This window comes from Bactrocera dorsalis, chromosome 2 (assembly GCF_023373825.1).
Source record: "Bactrocera dorsalis isolate Fly_Bdor chromosome 2, ASM2337382v1, whole genome shotgun sequence".
NCBI lineage: Eukaryota > Metazoa > Arthropoda > Insecta > Diptera > Tephritidae > Bactrocera > Bactrocera dorsalis.
In genome coordinates, this window is record NC_064304.1 from 68,018,602 (window position 1) to 68,040,641 (window position 22,040).

A 22,040-nucleotide genomic window follows, 5' to 3' on the forward strand; every position below is an offset into this window, starting at 1 on the left:
GGTGGAATCATTGGACCGTATTTTTTCAAAGATGCTGTTGGACGCAACGTTACGGTGAATGGCGATCGCTATCGTTCGATGCTAACAAACTTTTTGTTGCCAAAAATGGAAGAACTGAACTTGGTTGACATGTGGTTTCAACAAGATGGCGCTACATGCCACACAGCTCGCGATTCTATGGCCATTTTGAGGGAAAACTTCGGACAACAATTCATCTCAAGAAATGGACCCGTAAGTTGGCCACCAAGATCATGCGATTTAACGCCTTTAGACTATTTTTTGTGGGGCTACGTCAAGTCTAAAGTCTACAGAAATAAGCCAGCAACTATTCCAGCTTTGGAAGACAACATTTCCGAAGAAATTCGGGCTATTCCGGCCGAAATGCTCGAAAAAGTTGCCCAAAATTGGACTTTCCGAATGGACCACCTAAGACGCAGCCGCGGTCAACATTTAAATGAAATTATCTTCAAAAAGTAAATGTCATGAACCAATCTAACGTTTCAAATAAAGAACCGATGAGATTTTGCAAATTTTATGCGTTTTTTTTTTTTAAAAAGTTATCAAGCTCTTAAAAAATCACCCTTTATAATGCGGTCATAAAGTCGATGTGGATGTATGGCATTCAACTTTGGGGTACGACCTTTGCAACTAATATTGATGTAATGCAAAGGTTACATGTTTTTTTCGAGTGTAGAAATCATAGAGCAATTAATATAACGGGACAAAACTTTAAATGATTGTTAATGCCTTTAAGGCATGCCATCTTAGGGTCAAAAATTATGCAAATTCATCAAAAGCTGTTCACGCCCTTGGTAGATCCCGTACCTATAGGTGACTTTTTACCGAAATATTGACAATGTGTAAAGAAATTTAAATATTTTCCCGGTCTTTGATTACTGAAAGTTGCAAGAGTATAAAATGTTCGGTTATACCCTAACCCAGCCCTTTTTTACTTGGTTGAGTTAATTTATTTCAAGCAATCTGTTTGGCTTGGTTTTTGATTTGTTTGTTGGATATACGGCGAAGGGGACATTTAGAGTGAATCAATTAAGTTTAAGTACAGTAAGAATTTATAGAAAAAACCGTTGAAACAACTAATTTCAACAAAAGTTTTAAAATCACCATTTTGTATATGTGGTGCCACTTAGACGCTGTGAATTAGCAAATCTGCCGAAAGTACGCAAGTTTTCAGTACTTTGTTTTAGTTGGACAGAGAACTACACATAATCAAGTGTAAAAGTTTAATGTATTTATTTGCTGGAAATGACATTCAAGTGTTTATAACATTATAAAATACCATATAAATAACTAAAATTTTATTTCCCTGCTAAGAGCGAAATGTCATCGCTGTTATCAAGCGAAACCCTCGATTACAAAGAATAAAAGCTAGCTATTACGGACGAACTTGGCGACGTAAATCATTCATATAAAAAGCAAATAAGAAAAAAGGATTAAAATTTGTTAAAGAGTAACTTGATATACCAGATTCATTTTGGGAGAATGTTGTATTCCCTAACCAATCAAAATTCAACATTTTAGGGTCAGACGGAGTAATAAAAGAATGGAGACGTGTGTGGCTGCATCTGCCGTGAGTAATTTGGAATAACAAATAAAATAACGAATAAAATATATACATACATATTTATATGGATCTGAATATTCCAAAACAAAATATCAAATAAAATATTTACATATATGGATCTGAATATTCCGCACGTGCAAAAACTGGGTACTCGACAGGAACCAATTTCTTTTTGAACAAGATAAACATGTCGTAAATGGTACACGATTGGCCTCCATACATATAACTGAAGCAACTCCAAACACCACCACAATCATCCTACATGAATCCAATAGAATTATTTGATAGAAAAAACGATACGACAACATACTCGTAGTACTCTGTCCAAGAATACCTTAAAAGTCGCTGTAGAAATTGAATGCGCCAAAATTACAAAGTCTGATACTAATGTACTAGTAAAAAGTATGCATCGCCGTTTGCAAGCAATAATTAAAGCTAAAGCCGGAAAGTATTAATATTATATTATCTATTTATATAAATAATATTTTAATTTCCTTTCGCTTTTATATATATCAAAATTACAAAGTCAGACATTAATGTGTTAGTAAAAAGCATACATCGCCATTTGCCAGCAATAATTGAAGCTAAAGCCATAAAGTATTCAAATTATATTTTATTTTTTGTTTAAATCATATTTTAATTCCCTTTCGTTTTTGTACCAAAACTTTTTTGACGCCAAATCAATGGAATTTATGCTTTTGTTATTATATTTTGTTGTATTTATAAAAAACAGTTCCTATTTTGAAATAAATGCATTAAAATATGTTCCTTATTTGAATTAAAAAAGTATATATTTGTTTTTACAAATTTTAATGAAGAAATTGTACCTAAACTTAATTGATTTAATGTACATTAAATTTGTTATACCGGTGGTGGAAAATTATTTAATTAGTCGCCTGTTTTTGTTGTATATAATGGGATATACTTATAGTATTTGTGGTAGGTCTTTTTCGGACGATGGGTTGAAATATATGGAAGTAGGCTGGGCTATTCATTTTTCTTTTTTATCGGCAAGTTCGTTACCCGTAATTCCTTGATTACTTGGCACTCGGAAAATAACAATTTATGCGACAACTATACCCCGAATTTGAGCAATTCAGTTGTTATGACAGCTTAGGAGTTTTATAGTACGACGGAAATTCTTGATAGGCTACGTATTTTTCTGTGTTATTGCATGTAAAGGAGGCTGCCTTTAATGTGGCTAAAGCCTTGGCGGCCTTGTATTTGCACGTAATAACACAAGAAACAGTCAGGAAAGAGGCTTCCTGAAATAATGATGTTGTTAATTGTTAATATAATATATTATACTAAGTATATATTATTCGCATATTATATTAATGGCCATCCATAAATTACGTCACACCTTGAAGGGGGGACAGGGTATCATTCACAAGTGACATTGTGTGACAAGGGGCAGGGGGAGGTCAAAAGCTTTGTGACATCACATTTCAAAATTTGTGATGTACAAACGTGAAATTTATAGGTAAACAAAAAATATTAAAAATTTATAAACACAATCTTTGTTTTTAATACTTAAGTTGTAACGAAGCTTTTTACTGCCCATGCTTCTTACAAGTATAACATGCTGAGGTATACTCACCATGTCCAGGGTTCGTTACAATAAATTTGTAAATATTGGGGCTCTTCAGCGAATCGTACTTTATTTTATTTTATATTATAATTTTAATCAAAGTTACAAAATTGTCTCCCGCGTTATAGTTTCAGCTTTACAACATTTTAAATATTTTCATTTAGATGTAATTTATATAGCTACAAATGCCCCAGGAAGGAGTGCATTTAACAGAGTTGAACGACGCATGGCACCTGGCAGTCGCGAACTTACTGGCGTACTATTAACTCATGATGATTTTGGGTCACATCTTGATTCAAGTAATCGAACTACTCACTTAGATCTAGAAAAACGAAACTTCGAAAGTGCGGGCAATGTGTTGGCTGACATTTGGAGCAAGTTAGTCATTGATAATTTTCAAGTCGTAGCTGAATGTGTTGCACCAACTGTTACTGGACTGGATATTGAACAGACTATGATGTTGAAAAATAATGCTACTTGGTAAACTAATCATGTACGTGAGTCAAAATATTTTTTACAAATAGTTAAATGTGAAACTATGGCATGTTGCGGTGTAAACATTCTTAAAGAGTCAGAAATTTCGTATGGTATGTGGTGAGCATTTGTACTACTCTGGTGTGAGAAACTATCGGAATAAATGACTTTTTGAAAGTATTTTCAACCTTTTTTGCAACTATTTCTGTAACGTCTTTACTCCTAGGTTCATAGTTGTCGCCTCGGAGTCGCCCTATACGAAATGTTTCAAACTGATAACACAAAAGAGCATGCTGGTAAGTAGGTAACTGGGACTCAGAGAGATTGTAGGATATATGCCAAACACAGGACATTTCTTTCTAAATTTAAATATAGATACAGACATTTTGAGTTCTGTGTTCTGTTGAGAGAATATAAGTAACAGCACTCGGCGAAATCACCGACAAGAGTGAAGGAACTCGATGAAAAAATATTTATGTGGAGACCTTTCCGAACGTGTCCTTTGGAGTAGGTGAATGAATGTGAGTGATAGCACTCGGCGAAATCAACATCAAGAAGTGTGGCCGCAAGCCAATTTTCACCTTGCGCTGTGGCGCGCCGCATTTTCGCTCGTATCTCTTTTGTTTTATACATTTTGCCATGAGATGCGTATTTCAGGCGATAGGTAGACAATTTCACGATTTTAGACGAACTTTCGAAATTTCAAGGCCGGGGTTGGGGTTGAAGATGCAATCCGATCTCAAAACAAAAAGTGGCATTGGAATCAGGAAGTACTAAGGCAACTTTTCCACACTATTAGAAATCCCGAATCGAAAAAAGTCCGGAATCGACCCACCCTATTATATAACTAATTATTTAACAATTTATAGTAAAAGTGGGAGATTTTATATCTGATGAACGACAGATAAGGACTAGTGTAGCACAGGGCAGTGCTTTAGGCCCAACTTTATATATCATATATACAGCAGATCTTCCAACAGCTAGTAATGTATTAACATCAACTTTTGCGGATGACACAGCTTTAGTCATATATGTATGTAGTAAAATAACTTGCATGAAGATAAGAGCTGCAAATTTAAATTGCCTTTTAAATAAGAACTCAAACTTAGCAGCAAAAAGCTTTTATATAATGCGGTCATAAAGTCGATGTGGATGTATGGCATTCAACTTTGGGGTACGACCTTTGCAACTAATATTGATGTAATGCAAAGGTTACATGTTTTTTTCGAGTGTAGAAATCATAGAGCAATTAATATAACGGGACAAAACTTTAAATGATTGTTAATGCCTTTAAGGCATGCCATCTTAGGGTCAAAAATTATGCAAATTCATCAAAAGCTGTTCACGCCCTTGGTAGATCCCGTACCTATAGGTGACTTTTTACCGAAATATTGACAATGTGTAAAGAAATTTAAATATTTTCCCGGTCTTTGATTACTGAAAGTTGCAAGAGTATAAAATGTTCGGTTATACCCTAACCCAGCCCTTTTTTACTTGGTTGAGTTAATTTATTTCAAGCAATCTGTTTGGCTTGGTTTTTGATTTGTTTGTTGGATATACGGCGAAGGGGACATTTAGAGTGAATCAATTAAGTTTAAGTACAGTAAGAATTTATAGAAAAAACCGTTGAAACAACTAATTTCAACAAAAGTTTTAAAATCACCATTTTGTATATGTGGTGCCACTTAGACGCTGTGAATTAGCAAATCTGCCGAAAGTACGCAAGTTTTCAGTACTTTGTTTTAGTTGGACAGAGAACTACACATAATCAAGTGTAAAAGTTTAATGTATTTATTTGCTGGAAATGACATTCAAGTGTTTATAACATTATAAAATACCATATAAATAACTAAAATTTTATTTCCCTGCTAAGAGCGAAATGTCATCGCTGTTATCAAGCGAAACCCTCGATTACAAAGAATAAAAGCTAGCTATTACGGACGAACTTGGCGACGTAAATCATTCATATAAAAAGCAAATAAGAAAAAAGGATTAAAATTTGTTAAAGAGTAACTTGATATACCAGATTCATTTTGGGAGAATGTTGTATTCCCTAACCAATCAAAATTCAACATTTTAGGGTCAGACGGAGTAATAAAAGAATGGAGACGTGTGTGGCTGCATCTGCCGTGAGTAATTTGGAATAACAAATAAAATAACGAATAAAATATATACATACATATTTATATGGATCTGAATATTCCAAAACAAAATATCAAATAAAATATTTACATATATGGATCTGAATATTCCGCACGTGCAAAAACTGGGTACTCGACAGGAACCAATTTCTTTTTGAACAAGATAAACATGTCGTAAATGGTACACGATTGGCCTCCATACATATAACTGAAGCAACTCCAAACACCACCACAATCATCCTACATGAATCCAATAGAATTATTTGATAGAAAAAACGATACGACAACATACTCGTAGTACTCTGTCCAAGAATACCTTAAAAGTCGCTGTAGAAATTGAATGCGCCAAAATTACAAAGTCTGATACTAATGTACTAGTAAAAAGTATGCATCGCCGTTTGCAAGCAATAATTAAAGCTAAAGCCGGAAAGTATTAATATTATATTATCTATTTATATAAATAATATTTTAATTTCTTTTCGCTTTTATATACATATATCAAAATTACAAACTCAGACATTAATGTGTTAGTAAAAAGCATACATCGCCATTTGCCAGCAATAATTGAAGCTAAAGCCATAAAGTATTCAAATTATATTTTATTTTTTGTTTAAATCATATTTTAATTCCCTTTCGTTTTTGTACCAAAACTTTTTTGACGCCAAATCAATGGAATTTATGCTTTTGTTATTATATTTTGTTGTATTTATAAAAAACAGTTCCTATTTTGAAATAAATGCATTAAAATATGTTCCTTATTTGAATTAAAAAAGTATATATTTGTTTTTACAAATTTTAATGAAGAAATTGTACCTAAACTTAATTGATTTAATGTACATTAAATTTGTTATACCGGTGGTGGAAAATTATTTAATTAGTCGCCTGTTTTTGTTGTATATAATGGGATATACTTATAGTATTTGTGGTAGGTCTTTTTCGGACGATGGGTTGAAATATATGGAAGTAGGCTATTCATTTTTCTTTTTTATCGGCAAGTTCGTTACCCGTAATTCCTTGATTACTTGGCACCCGGAAAATAACAATTTATGCGACAACTATACCCCGAATTTGAGCAATTCAGTTGTTATGACAGCTTAGGAGTTTTATAGTACGACGGAAATTCTTGATAGGCTACGTATTTTTCTGTGTTATTGCATGTAAAGGAGGCTGCCTTTAATGTGGCTAAAGCCTTGGCGGCCTTGTATTTGCACGTAATAACACAAGAAACAGTCAGGAAAGAGGCTTCCTGAAATAATGATGTTGTTAATTGTTAATATAATATATTATACTAAGTATATATTATTCGCATATTATATTAATGGCCATCCATAAATTACGTCACACCTTGAAGGGGGGACAGGGTATCATTCACAAGTGACATTGTGTGACAAGGGGCAGGGGGAGGTCAAAAGCTTTGTGACATCACATTTCAAAATTTGTGATGTACAAACGTGAAATTTATAGGTAAACAAAAAATATTAAAAATTTATAAACACAATCTTTGTTTTTAATACTTAAGTTGTAACGAAGCTTTTTACTGCCCATGCTTTTTACAAGTATTTATAACATGCTGAGGTATACTCACCATGTCCAGGGTTCGTTACAATAAATTTGTAAATATTGGGGCTCTTCAGCGAATCGTACTTTATTTTATTTTATATTATAATTTTAATCAAAGTTACAAAATTGTCTCCCGCGTTATAGTTTCAGCTTTACAACATTTTAAATATTTTCAATTAGATGTAATTTATATAGCTACAAATGCCCCAGGAAGGAGTGCATTTAACAGAGTTGAACGACGCATGGCACCTGGCAGTCGCGAACTTACTGGCGTACTATTAACTCATGATGATTTTGGGTCACATCTTGATTCAAGTAATCGAACTACTCACTTAGATCTAGAAAAACGAAACTTCGAAAGTGCGGGCAATGTGTTGGCTGACATTTGGAGCAAGTTAGTCATTGATGAAAAATAATGCTACTTGGTAAACTAATCATGTACGTGAGTCAAAATATTGCTCTAGTTCAAAATGTGACAACTTGTGACAAGGAGGGGTTAAAAAGTCCTTAAATTCGTGTGACGTAATTTATGGATGGCCCCTAATAGGAAATCAAATATGATTCTAATACATTTACAGTTCCGTAGAGTAGGGAATTTTAAATTCTTTCGCAATATTTTTTTGCATAAAAGTTTGTTTTATTGTGCTTTATGCCTTGAATATTAAAATGTTCGTTAGCACTCGAACGTAGCTCTTCCTTACTTGTTTAATAAAAAATTTTGCCAAAACTTGAAGTTAATTCTCTGCTTTGACCCTAGCTAATTGTGAGAATATTGCACCCGAATTTAGATCTGTAGAAAACCCCGCAAGAAGTGAACCAATTTGACCAACGGCACATCATGAACCTTCTCTAACATGGGTAAAATAAAATTTTTTTCCGCTTTACTATAAAGTAAAATATATAACACGAAGTCTGCTTCTTGATTAATCAAGTGTTAACATCAAATAAAATAATATTGTTCTTTCCTCAGCAACCCTAAACTCAAAATTTTATATTAATCACATATAAATATGCTGTTTGTTATACATTAGCTATGGTTGTACTTAAATTTGTATTATGACAATGCATCCACCCTTCGTATTTATAAACAATGTATATGTGTAGTTAGGTCGTGTTTCATTTTAAAGCGTAACCGGAAAATTCGATATTTATCCATTTTAAACCACAACAATGAATAGAATAAATGCCTTCTAAATTTCAATTCTTTCAAACCGACAAACTTATACATTATACAAAGAACATTGCAGTAATATTAATAACCGTAACTTTGCCGAATCGCATTGCATGATATTCTGTAATCGTTTTCGAAATATTTATCAGTATTTGGTTATAGGTGGCAACCGCCAAATCTATTTTTTTCTTGGACATAATGATAGCTCTTTGTAATTTGAGTGAATTTGATAAACTTCAAGAAAAATTACCTTTATACATATAAATATCGATCAATATGAGAGATATTTTAATGAAACTGAGAAAGTATATTTTTCTAGTCAACAGTATACTCGTAATTCTTAACAATTGATTGATTGATTGATTGATTGAAGAAAAATTTGAATAATTTCCGGAAAATCCCTAAAAGAGCCCCTTTCTTTTTCCCCATATAAACAATGAATGTTTGTTTGTTAGTAATGAACGGATCAACCAATCTCAATGAAATTTTCAGAGGTTGTTCGATTGTGGAGCGGGTAAGGTTTAGAAATAAAAAAAAACGTATGCTTTTCATGAGGAAAAGTCGGAAAATTGGACAATTCCAAAAAGTAACTTTTTTTCATACAAAATTTGTTTTTTTTTTAATTTTTTTGTTTTGTTTTTCAATTATTTGAATCGTTCAAAAAATGAGCTTACTAAATATCTGCATATGGAATGCTAACGGTGTTAACCAACATAAATTAGAGATTATCAGATTTCTGTCTGAAAAGAATATAGATGTAATGCTTATTTCAGAAACTCATCTAACAAATAAAAATAATTTCAACATACCGGGATTTAGACTATATGTTACAAATCATCCGGATGGAAAAGCGCATGGTGGCACGGCAGTGTTGATTAGAAATCGTTTAAACCACTATGCTCTAGAATCTTATGCTACACCACAGTTGCAAGCTACAACAATATCACTAAAAAATCAGGGTTGTGACTTAAACCTTACGGCTATATACTGTCCACCTCGTTTTAAAATTACAGAAAGCGAATTTAAAGACTTTTTTGGAACACTAGGTCAAAGATTTCTAGCAGGTGGAGATTACAACGCAAAACACACGTACTGGGGCTCACGTCTTATTAATCCGAAAGGACGACAGCTGTATCAAACTGTTATAAATAGGCACAATAACCTTGAAATAATATCTCCTGGTAAGCCGACATATTGGCCTAGTGATCGGAAGAAAATACCAGATTTAATTGATTTTGCTGTAATCAAAAATATAGATAAATCGCACATAACAGCAGATACATGTACTGATCTATCTTCTGATCACTCTCCGGTACTAATAAAATTATGTGAACAACCCATATTCGTTAATCCAAAAGTGGGTCTAACTTCTTATAAAACAAATTGGCTAAAATATAAAAAATACGTCAGTAGCCACATTAATATTGAGTATAAAATAAATACAGGAAGAGATATTGACGAAAGTATAAGAGAAGTCAATGATATAATAACCTGCGCAGCTGTCTTAGCAACACCAAACAAAAGCTATAAGCCGCTTGGTTTCAGAAAAATCTCTAATAGAGAAATAGAAATGCTTGTAAATGTAAAAAGGCGTGCAAGACGTGAATGGCAGATAAATCGTTCCCCTTCCACTCAGCTTCAATTAAAATCTGCTGTACGTAGATTAAAAAACGCGCTTAAACGTGAGGAAGAATTGAACACCGAAATGTATATAAAGAAGCTGTGTCCGAATTCAAACAAGCAAAATTCCCTTTGGAAAGCCCAAAAGTCCATGAAGCCACCAACTGACTCCAACATGCCTATACGAGACTTGGGAGGAAATTGGGCTCGAAGTGACGAGGAAAAGGCTAATTGCTTTGCAAATCACCTAGAAAAGGTATTTCAACCCAATTTGCCAAAGAACAACTTTAAGTTGTCAATCTTACCCAACACAGCTAAAGAGTCGCTCGAGCCTCTTATGACTTCACCTTCTGAAATCATTGGTATCATCAAAGAACTTAATCCAAAAAAATCGCCGGGACATGATAAAATTTCCCCAAAAATGCTAATTGAGTTACCAATTATTGCTGTAGAGGTGCTCTCTTTGCTCTTCAATGCAATTCTTAGTTTCGGATACTATCCAATTTCATGGAAAAAGTCGCAGATTATCTTGATAGATAAACCTGGGAAAGACTTAACACAGCCGTCTTCATACAGACCAATCAGTCTTCTACCCTGTCTTTCAAAAGTATTTGAAAAAGTATTACTATCAAAGATGTCTCCTTTCCTCCACGAAAATAACACAATACCAATGCATCAATTCGGATTTCGTGCGAAACATGGCACAATAGAGCAAGTCAATAGAATTACTAACGAGATAAGAAAAGCATTTGAGCACAGGGAGTACTGTTCAGCAATATTTCTAGATGTAGCTCAGGCGTTTGATAAGGTGTGGCACGAAGGTCTTTTATATAAGATTAAAAAAATTCTACCTTTAGAATTGTATAGAACCTTGGAGTCTTATTTAAAAAATAGAAAATTTATGATAAAAGTGGGAGATTTCATATCTGATGAACGTCAGATAAGGGCTGGTGTTCCCCAGGGCAGTGTTTTAGGCCCAACACTATACATCATATATACAGCAGATCTTCCAACAGCTAACAATGTATTAACTTCAACTTTTGCGGACGATACAGCAATAGTGAGCCGTAACAAATGCCACATTGTAGCATCAAGAATATTAACGGAGCATTTAAGTTCTCTCGAAGAATGGCTAGCGAACTGGCGTATAAATGTGAATGAACAGAAGTGTAAGCACATTACATTCTCGCTAAGACCAAAGATGTGCCCGGCAGTAAAAATAAACAATATCTTAGTACCCCAAGCGAACGAAGTAACATATCTTGGAATTCACCTAGATAGAAGGCTCACGTGGAGAAAACACGTATCTAGTAAAATAACATGTATGAAGATTAGAGCTGCAAATTTAAATTGGCTTTTAAATAAAAACTCCAAACTTAGCCTAGACAACAAAGTGCTCTTATATAATGCGGTCATAAAGCCGATTTGGATGTATGGCATTCAACTGTGGGGTACGACCTGTGCAACTAATATTGATCTAATACAAAGGTTCCAATCAAAAATGCTTAGAACAATCACGTGTTCACCATGGTACATGCGTAACGAAAATATCCATAAAGACCTTGGTATTCCTATGGTAAAAAAAGAAGTAGAAGACAGCAGAATTAAATATATATCTAAACTCCGAGATCACCCAAACCCTTTGGCTTATGCTTTGGTACATTCCAGCGATCAAACACGACTTAAAAGAAGAGATATGCCTGCGTATTAAAGAGCGACGTAACACCAAAACAGCTCAATCACTTGCTTGAGTCTGTATAGTTTTTAAATATTATATTTATTTGTCTCATATGTCCAACAAGTATGGTGTATTGTAAATCGGAAGGATGGAAATACATATTTATTCAATATTTATCAAAGGCATAGACAGACTTTGTGAAGGAAAGGTACTGGTATTGGAAGAGTACTGGACACGCTAAATTTCATTTAAATATGTAGAAGCTCGATTTATCTTTTTTTAGGTTATGGGGTTACTTGAGTTTACGGGTTTCAAAAAATCTGATTATTTTTATTCTCTTATTAGATTTTTAAATACTTCTAGAATATTGTTCTAAATTTTCAAATTGATCTGAGTAATAGTTTCGGAGGTACAACCTGTAGAACTTGTGCGCTCGAGGCTAGTTAGACTAAGTGCATCGTCTGGAAACGCGTTTTTCTCGAAACTGTGTTTTTGAAGTCGGTTGGCAAGATTTCTCGAGAACTACTCACAAATATAACTCTCCATAACTCTAGAAATATTTGAAAAAACATGTCGCGAAATTTTCATTCTCTCTCAGATTTCTTTCTTCGTTCAAGTTCTATGTTAAGATTTTAACTAAAACACATATTTTTTTACTCAAGATGATCCTGTAAGAAGTTATCCTCCCAACACGGGCGCATATTATTTCCGAGGGCACACCGGAAATGGTGTCGCAATGGCCGAGTTTAAAATATTATTTTCCAAAAAATTCAGAATTTGTTTGTTAATAGTGCATGTTTGTAACAATAAAAAATTCTAAAACAATATTTCATTTTTTATTTGAGAAAAAAGTATTGAAAAAGTATGCTTTTTACCCGAGGAAACCCATATAAACCCTTGAATACGCTAAAAGTAATCCCAAAGGTGTTATATGAAAGGGAGGCGTGATTGTTGTCCGATTTCGTTTATTTTTGAATCCGATTATCACTTGATTTTACCTATTTACATATTGTGAGCTGCGTTATTTTCATTAAATTTTGAACCTTTCCAAACAACTATTATCTAAATATGATTATTTCACTGACGAGAGTACGAGTTACTAACTTACTTATTGTTAGGCTTTAAGAAAAAGCAGATACAATAAATAAATTAATTTTGAAAAAAAAAAAAAAAAAAAAAAAAAATTTGTCATTTCCCTTTTTTATTCTGACTATTAAACAAAATATGATTGAAAATTATTCAGTGAAAACGTTAAGTGTGTTTCACACAAAGTGATCAATTACAGATTGCCACGAAGGTCGCGCTAATATCGGTCGGCTTTCTTTTCGGTATCAACATCCATAGGCAGCCCAAGGCACATGACCGACTCCCAGGATACGATGACATACTTGGGGCCAATCAGCAGGCGATCGTCAATGTCATAGCACAATGGTGTGGTGCTGTTAGATGTTAGATGTACTCTGTTGGGTGACAAATGAGAGGTTTGCCGCACGCACACATTCTTCTTAGGATGGTGGATGGTGGTTATACCAGATCAAATTGATGAAATCATTTCCGCGGGAAATTCCTGATCCAGAGAAAGATCCAGTATTATACGAAGTGGTGAAAACCAATATGACCTTGCGGACACCATAATCCCACTTCGGTTTGCATGAATGACAATATGTGCACGAAACACTATCCACGTGGTTTTCTTTCGGAAACAAAAAAATGAAAATGATGGATATCAACTCTATCGGCGTCGCTCACTAGATAAAAATGGCAGAACATTCAGCTTTCAATTTAGAAGAGTGATTATCGAAGTTGTCAACACATGGATCGTACTATTATATTATATATTCCCCACTATTGTCTAATTCACATTCAAAACTCATAATAATGTTGAGTATTGCAGTTTGGTGAAATCGATAAAATACGTTTGCAAGTACGTCACCAAAGGAAGCCACATGACGGTTATTGGTCTAAAACGATACGGTCGATACGTGAACTACAATAAAGTGCTTTGTAGGATATTTAATTTTGCAATTCATGAACGTTTTTCGACTGTTGTGCGTCTCGCAGTTAATTGCCAAGGAGTGTATTTCATCCCAGAGAATAGAGTACAGCCAGTGGAAACACCCCCAGCAACAAAATTAACATTGAAGAGTTTTTTTTTAACTTTCGTCGGTAATCTGTTTGCGAGAATATTGCTCTATTCGTAAATACCTTGATATTATACATGGAATGCATCGTCGAAGAAACAGTTACGCACAAAGCAACGCCAACAAGTAGATGGAAATCCAGTTGTGTTCTCAACTAATGCTTAGGACGAATTTACACAATCCACCTGAAAAACGACGATTGCTTCTACCTTCGGTTGCTATTGATGAATGTACGCGGCATATGAAGATCGTACACTTTTCGCGATAATCATTTCGACATATTAGCCTTCAAATTTGCGACAATTATGGGATACGAACAAAAATGACATTGCCGAAGACATTTTACATCATCTTCGCTAAGAATCGAAACTGGGTCAATTCCGGTTGATACTTCAGGTGGTTTGATATCAATTCCATCCGCCATTTATCAATTCACGAAAGATGAACTCATTACGAATGTTCACATGACTTGTGCTCATACAAATCGATCGATCGTCTTGACAATGAAGAAGTCGTCAAGAATTATTCAGTGGTTTTTCTAAATTCTTTGGAAAGGTTTGGTATGCCACCGCATCATTTACGTCTCAAAGTAGGATCAGTCGTTATTATGTTTCGCAATCTTCATTCGCCGAAACTGTGTAATGGAACCCGACTGATTGTGACGCAGATATCGAATACAAGAGGGCAGAATGCTTAATTCTACGAATTCCTTTGAGTTCTAACGATTTGCCATTTCAGTTCAAACGTGTTCCGTTTCCAGTGAAAATTGCAATTCAGATGACAATCAACAGGGCACAAAGATAGTCGCATAGTGTTTCGAAATGCTATGTTTTTCACACGACCAGATACACACCGGAACAGATACCAAAAAATTTTGTTTATCAAGCTGCGTTACATTAAAAAATTAAATGATAATTTCAACTTTCTTTTCATTTCAAAACACATAATTTCACGCAGGACAACGGCTGCAGGGCCAGCAGTATACTATATATAACTCATAAACTGGCAGACATAAGGTTTCTTTAAAAACCGAAAATCACTATAAATATGTAGTATGTTTAATGACACATACTAAAGACAGAGTAAGCTGTCAGTTGACAGGCGCTGTTGCTTAACTCTAAGGGGACGCTTTTTTTTAGGTTCCCTTACATTTTACATAGAAATTTTCGTTTTTTTCATTCAAACTAAAATTTAACCAACTAATTTTCGTTTCTCAGAAATAACCATTACATATTCATAAAGTTGGCTTTTCAAACATTAAATTTAATTCCCGCGACAAAATTATTATACTCAGAAACTTTTTTTTATTTTTATTGAAAACATTCCAAATTTCAAATCGCTATATTTAATCACCTAATTGAGATAATCAAACGGCGACAAACATATTGACCCGCGCCTATAGATGTTTCACATCAAAAATTTTCCCTGGGTTTCATTAAGGTACCTAACATATAATTATCAATTGGGGTTTCACATAGTCACATAAAGTTATAACGATCTGAAAAGAAAGCGTTCAGAGTTGTACTTGTGTAAACTTATTTTAGTATGCAATCCAACAACAATTTTTTTAAACTAGTATAACAATTTATGATTTTATGATTTTACGATGCTTTATGACACTTTGTGAGTACCTCAAATACAATATATATGAAGTAAAGTTGGATGTTCGAAAATTCTGATGTTAGTTATTTTCGGCACAAGGACACACTGCTATGAGTAAAATAGGCTCTTTCATTTTCATTGAGATAGCTCACATACTGGACGATATATGCGGTATAAAGTCATCTGGAAGTTCGAAAAACTTTATATTAGATACGTGGCCGCTCAGAGAAATATTTACCCATTCTTAACATACAGACATACCATTATAAGAGTAGGATTATCCCTTAATTTCAGCTATATATCAAACATTGACCGACATTTTTGGGGTCTAAATAATCGGTGCCTAGAGGCTTGAACAGTTTTTATTTATTACTCTTTTATTTTTTTTTATACTGGAAACCGAACGAATCAAATGGAATTTAAAATTGTGCTATATCGGAAGCAGGCGTGGCTGTTGTCACCCATTTGCACAATGTGACAGAATAATGTCATGTGTCAAATGGTCGATTACGCCCATTTAACGGGTGATTTTTTTGAGGTTAGGATTTTCATGCATTAGTATTTGACAGATCACGTGGGATTTCAGACATGGTGTCAAAGAGAAAGATGCTCAGTATGCTTTGACATTTCATCATGAATAGACTTACTAACGAGCAACGCTTGCAAATCATTGAATTTTATTACCAAAATCAGTGTCCGGTTCGAAATGTGTTTATCGACAAATTTTGTTCAGCGATGAGGCTCATTTCTGGTTGAATGGCTACGTAAATAAGCAAAATTGCCGCATTTGGGGTGAAGAGCAACCAGAAGCCGTTCAAGAACTGCCCATGCATCCCGAAAAATGCACTGTTTGGTGTGGTTTGTACGCTGGTGGAATCATTGGACCGTATTTTTTCAAAGATGCTGTTGGACGCAACGTTACGGTGAATGGCGATCGCTATCGTTCGATGCTAACAAACTTTTTGTTGCCAAAAATGGAAGAACTGAACTTGGTTGACATGTGGTTTCAACAAGATGGCGCTACATGCCACACAGCTCGCGATTCTATGGCCATTTTGAGGGAAAACTTCGGACAACAATTCATCTCAAGAAATGGACCCGTAAGTTGGCCACCAAGATCATGCGATTTAACGCCTTTAGACTATTTTTTGTGGGGCTACGTCAAGTCTAAAGTCTACAGAAATAAGCCAGCAACTATTCCAGCTTTGGAAGACAACATTTCCGAAGAAATTCGGGCTATTCCGGCCGAAATGCTCGAAAAAGTTGCCCAAAATTGGACTTTCCGAATGGACCACCTAAGACGCAGCCGCGGTCAACATTTAAATGAAATTATCTTCAAAAAGTAAATGTCATGAACCAATCTAACGTTTCAAATAAAGAACCGATGAGATTTTGCAAATTTTATGCGTTTTTTTTTTTTTAAAGTTATCAAGCTCTTAAAAAATCACCCTTTACAAAGTGTTTTGTACAAAGGAACCCACACACCAATTTTCATCGAGATATCTCAATTTTTATTCAAGTTACAGCTTGCACGGACGGACGGACGGACAGACAGACAGACAGACAATAGTGCGGATTCCAAAAATACAAATTATGCGCAAGAATCATGCAATCTGTTTGCTTCATTTGTCTTAAAGTATATAGTTATAAGACATAGCGAAAGAACAATAATAATAATGATACAGATTAATATATAATAACAACGTTTAAAATAAAAAATATTTACCAAAATTGCTATTTGATAATTATATCGCTATTATACGTACTTTTTCATAAAAAAAGTCAATTATTTCATGGTAATCCAACGTTCTTCTTCTTCACTGGCGTAGAAACCGCACACGCCGAGTTAACAACAGCACGCAATTCCCTTCTTCTTTTCGCAGGGTGGCGGCAATAGGAGATTCCAAGTGAAGCCAGGTCCTTATCCACTTGGTCTTTTCAAGAGGAGGTCTTCTTCTTACTCTGCTTCCCCCGATGGGTATTACGTCGAATACTTTCAGAGCTGGAGTGTTTTCGTTCATTCGGACGACATGACCTAGCCAGCGTAGTCGCTGTCTTTTAATTCGCTGTACTATGTCAATGCCGTCGTATATCTCATACAGCTCATCGTTCCATTGAATGCGATTTTTGCCGTGACCAACGCGCAGAGGAACATAAATCTTCCACAGAACTTTTCTCTTGAAAACTCGTAACGTCAACTTATCAGTTGTTACCGTCCATGCCTCTGCACCATAAAGCAGGACGGGAGTAATGGGTAACTAATAGAGTTGGTTTTTGTTCGTCGAGAGAGGACTTTACTTCTCAATTCTATGTAGTCCGAAGTAGCACCTGTTGACAAGAGATATTCTGCGTTGGATTTTGAGATTTACATTGTTGTTGGTGTTAATGCTGGATCCAAGACAGGCGAAGTTAGCTACGACTTCGAAGTTATAACTGTCAACAATGACGTGGGTGCTAGACGCGAGTGCGACGACTGTTTGTTTGCTTCGCTTCCTCATCCATTCTGGAGAAAGAAAAACTATCGCTATGCAATTTTTGAGGCCAATGATATCAATATCATCGGGTACCCCAGATGCTATACATTCTTATAAAAGATTTTACCTGATCGATTAAGTTCTGCAGTTCGAATTATTTTCTCCAGCAGCAGATTAAAGAAGTCGCACGATAGGGAGTCGCCTTGTCGGAAAACTCGTTTGGTATAGAACGGCTCTGAAAGGTCGTTCTCGATCCTGACGGGGCTTTTGGTATTGCTCAACGTCAGTTGTTCACACAGCTTTGAAATCGACGAAGAGATGGTGCGTGTCGATTCTCTTTTAATGGATGTCTCAATTGTTGCTTTTCCTGGTCTAAATCCGCACTGATAAGGTCCAATCAGTTTGTTGTCGGTGGGCTATAATCTTTCCTTGTGCCTTCTTTATAGTAACAGCAAAGCTAAGCGTGACGGGATACTGAACCCTTTTAGTTTGGAATGGTAGGTCAGTGGGAATAATTGGTATTATAACACTATTTCCCATACCGACACCTGTTAAAATAGTAGGACCAAGTATGTTCTGTCCCAATTTTGTTATCCGAAGCTTTGTTTCATTACATAGCCGAGGAGCATCTAGATTTCGCATAAGCATTACTGTATATTTATTTTCAATTGAAGTCTGTGTGACGGTAAACCCGATAGTTCAAGTGTGGCTAAATGAGCTTCAGTCTCCTGCCCCACACAACACATAACCAACACCGAACACCTAACCACAACAATAATCCCGCATTAAAATATACGTCACTAGCACGCTTCTTTCACCACACTCATCTCTACACCACCTACAATCCACATCACACATAACGACATTATCACTACATTTTTCACCTCAACCAAAAGGGAGCAAAAGGGGCGGAGAAACAAGTTCGTCACTTCTTCTTTTTCTTGCGATCCGAACGAAAGCCGTGCTCTGTGAATACCGAACTTTTTTCAGCCGTTGCATCTTGTCCGAAAATCCATTTTCTATCTTCAAGAAATAAATAACTAAATAAGTTAATTTACAATCCTCTTGCGGATATAGTGATACACTCTGTGGAATTTTGATTGAAATATACATACATACAGTTCAATAAAATACATTTTTGTAAATTTTTGGCGGAATTGTGTGTTGCCTTTTTCTTTATACATAAGGTTCCGAATGGTGACAAAGACATGGTCCTTCGAGCCCACAGAAAGGCACTATGGAAAAAAAAAGACCAAATTTTGATACAAACGAGTGTAGTGACGTTAAAACATATAAAAAGCGAAATAAAAAGAATAAAACCAAGTTAAAGTAAAAAGTTAAGCGGAGTGCTGTGAAAAAAGGAGATAAAAAGAAATATTAACACATACAGAAAACAAAATACAGAAACGAAGTTCAGTTTGGAAAAAAAAACATTAACATTTACATATATATATATGAACATATCTATAATTACATGTTCATGTGTAAAAATATAATAAAATAAAAATTAAGTTTTTAAACAAATTATAATACATAAAAAGTAACAAATCATAATCAAACGAGCGCGCCGCGTTATAAAAATCTAAACCTAAAACAAAATTCGGGCGCGATCGGGCAAAAAACATGAATACAACATAAAATCGGAAAAGGAGAAAAACTGGATCACACAGGCATAGGACAGCAAGACAGGAAAACTGGAGCACACAGGGCATAACATACCAAAACCTTACTTTCCCCCAAAAAACCCCTTTGAGGCGAGATAAAGTAAGTGTATCGTTTTTCATTTCTATTTATTATATGTATGTACATATGTATGATAGCAAACGGATTTATATTTAAGATAATCCGTTTGAACGGCACCAACCGGGAAAACTTTAATTATATATATCATTTATATATATAAAACAGTAAAAATATATATATATATATATCGTCACCTGAAATGCAAAATAACGTATCATCAAAAAATTCGAAATTGAGTGTCTTATTGATTACGCTTCACTACTTCAAATTACGTACATAATATTGCATAGGTCCAACATTTCCAGGTTCTGCCCTCAAATCTAAACCAGTTTTAACCAATTTTAAATTTTTTTTTCACTCATGTTCCATTTTATTTCGTGTTTCGTTCATTCCACTGTAAATTTCCGAAAATGTTGTTACGTTAATTTGCATTTCAGGTGACGATATATTTTATTTGCCTATTTGATTACCCCAGTGTTACGAACACACGTAACAAGCTAATTTAACAACAGTTTAATTTCAAGTATCCACTTGCAAGATTTTCCGCAATACTCCTTCTGTTCCTCAAAACAGTAAGCAGTATATCTAAAATAAATAAGCAAAAGGCACAATAAAAATACAAGAAGAGAAATTAAAGACATAATAAATTCGAACATACATGCATACATACATACATATTAACTAGTAACAAATCCGTATTATATTATACGAAGTTAAAACTAAAAACACAAAGCATAAAGAGGTGAACACTTGCGCATGGTGAACTCTCTTTTGGATTCGTAGCGCGCCTACAACAACGGAAGAACGTAAAAACACAACAAGCAATAAAATTACTTGAATATATGTATGTACCATAGCGCGTTACATACAGACCAGGCACATATACAAAGGGTATTGACGCCTGCAACCCCGAGGGCATACGAATAAGTCCGCAACCTAAAAAAGAAAGGATATATATGTATATATACATATATATACATATATATATATATATACATATATATATACAATATATTTATTGTTATTATTGCCTTAACATTTCTAAAATACTGCGTAACACGACAGACGCGTATTTCAATAAAAATAATCGGTAATTCGGAAATAAAAACTCTTATTTCCGTAAAAGAGTTTTCGGGTTTTCACATTCATCTGAATTTATACTAAAAAATTCACTTTTATTAATCTATTGTTACTAAATGAGCACAGACTCTAAAGATTCTAAATCTACTCAATTTTTAAAAATTCCGAAAATGATTTCTGATGACAAAAGTCCAAGTACACCGGCAGAAGCTACACGCTCGAAGCAAGGTGCTACAAAGCAAAAAAGGGGAAAAGATATTTCTTACGCTAAATTCATTTCTGAGAGTGACAGCTTAATAAGATACTGCACTCGATTTTCAAATTGCCTTGACCAATATGAAGAGACAAAAGCCATGATCTCTGATCAATTGAAATTAATTAAAGCAATTGCACCTACTCCACAACCGAGAGTAGAGCTGCCACAAATTCAAAGTCAAGAGGCGAGTTCAGGCATTCACCTTAAAGTGCCAGCATGCGATACAGAAACATTTCACGGAGGTTATGAACAATGGCCGTCCTTCCGGGACATGTTTACGGCCGTGTACATAAACCATCCTAAATTATCTCAAGCGCAAAAATTGTATCACCTCAGATACAAAATCAAAGGTCAAGCAGGCGCAATAGTCAAACAGTTCGCATTAAATGACTACAATTTCAATTTGGCTTGGGAAGCTCTAAAAGAACGATACGAAAATGAAAGAATATTGGTCGACCAACAAGTCACCATATTAATGAACTTACCAAAAATCCAGAAAGAAACAAGTGAGGAGTTCATAAAACTTCAATCCACTGTTTCAAATTGTTTGTCGGTTCTATCGACACAGAATATTCCCACAGACAATTGGGACACCATACTGGTAAACATATGCTCCGTCGCATTACCGGAAAATTCTTTGCTTCTGTGGGAGCAATCGCTCTCATCACGAAGAAAATGCCCAACGTGGCAACAGATGAAAGATTTCTTAACTATCCAATACGAAATTGCGGAAAGGGTAGATAAAAAGACGGTCAGAACAAAAAACGTTCAACACGACCTAAATCGAAGTTTCATTAGACCCCAAGCTAGTAACAACAACAGTTTAAACAGAAGCTTTTTTTAAAAATCAATCGTTCACATCTGAACAAAATAAATTAACGTCATGCTAACTGTGTAAAGGAGGGCACAAGCTAAAATCTAGTTTAG